At 40.8% G+C, this 1,227-nt stretch overlaps 1 protein-coding gene across 3 annotated transcripts in view; it reads left to right on the top strand.

Moving 5' to 3' along the window:
* GIGYF2 (GRB10 interacting GYF protein 2) overlaps window positions 1-1,227 on the top strand; it is a 145,264-nt gene that overhangs the window by 36,553 nt on the left and 107,484 nt on the right. The window lies entirely within an intron of this gene.

Below are 1,227 nucleotides of genomic sequence, written 5' to 3'. Positions count from 1 at the left end.
AAGTGATCCTACTACTTCAGCCTCCCAAGTAACTGGGACTATAGTGCAGGCCACCATGCCTGACTGATTTTTCTGTTTTTCGTAGACTTGGGGTCTCCCTTTGTTCAGGCTGGTCTTGAACTCCTGACCTCAAGAGATCTTCCTGCCTTGGCCTCCCAGAATGCTAGGATTACAGGTGTGAGCTACCATGCCTGTCCTGGAATGTCACTTTAAGCAGAGAATCAGCGTAACTTTTTTTTTTTCTTTTTTAAACAGCTTTATTGATTAGCCAAGCATAGTGGCGCATGCCTGTAGTTGTAGCTACTCAGGAAGCTAAGGTGGGAGGATTGCTCAAGCCTTGCATTGGAGGTTTGCACCACTGCATTCTAGCCTGAGTGACAGAGTGAGAACCTGTTTCTTTTTTTTGAGACTTTGTTGCCCTTGGTAGAGTGGTGTGGCCTCATAGCTCACAGCAACCTCAAACTCTTGTGCTCAGCTCAAGTGATTCTTGTCTCAGCCTCCCGAGTATCTGGGACTACAGGTGCCCACCACAATGCCTGGCTATTTTTAGAGATGGGATCTCGCTCTGGCTTAGGCTTGAACCTGTGAGCTCAGGTAATTCACCTGGCTTGGCTTCCCAGAGTGCTAGGATTACAGATGTGAGCCACTGTGCTCAGCCTGAGACCCTGTTGCTTAACAAAAAATAGCTTTATTGAGGCATAATTCACCCATGATTTTGAAGTATACAATTCAGTGGTTTGTAGTATATTAACTGAATTCTATAGCCGTCTCCCATGTTTGATTCCAGAACATATTCATCATTACTTTTTAATGACAGCTCTAGGCATTTTCTCTACATTGTTGCTATGTTTTGCTTGGGAAAGCCACAAGTAACTGTCCCTTGGAGTGGTATTTAAGATCTAAGAAAGTTGTGATATTTATCTCTGGTAATTTTCACCATATTTTTATAATTTTGGCTTCTTCTAAATCAAGCTAGTTTCATCTTTATTTGTGAAAGCGATTATCTTCTAGAATCATTAGCAGAGTCACCCTAGAAGACCCATTTTCATTGACCAAAATGTATCTTTTATTATAAGTAGTGCATGGGAAAGAGTCTGTCTCCAATGATGGCCAGAATCTTCCTTCCAAGTATCAAATTAACATCTGACCATACTTGGATTTACTTTTTCTTTCTTTCTTTTTTTTTTAAATGAGAACAATTGACCTTTTATTCATTTATTTTTTAGC

This window comes from Otolemur garnettii, unplaced genomic scaffold (genome assembly GCF_000181295.1).
Source record: "Otolemur garnettii isolate 467f Iridium unplaced genomic scaffold, OtoGar3 scaffold00013, whole genome shotgun sequence".
Classification (NCBI taxonomy): domain Eukaryota; kingdom Metazoa; phylum Chordata; class Mammalia; order Primates; family Galagidae; genus Otolemur; species Otolemur garnettii.
The sequence above is the reverse complement of the archived record's forward strand: the minus strand, read 5'-3'. Positions and strand labels throughout refer to the sequence as shown.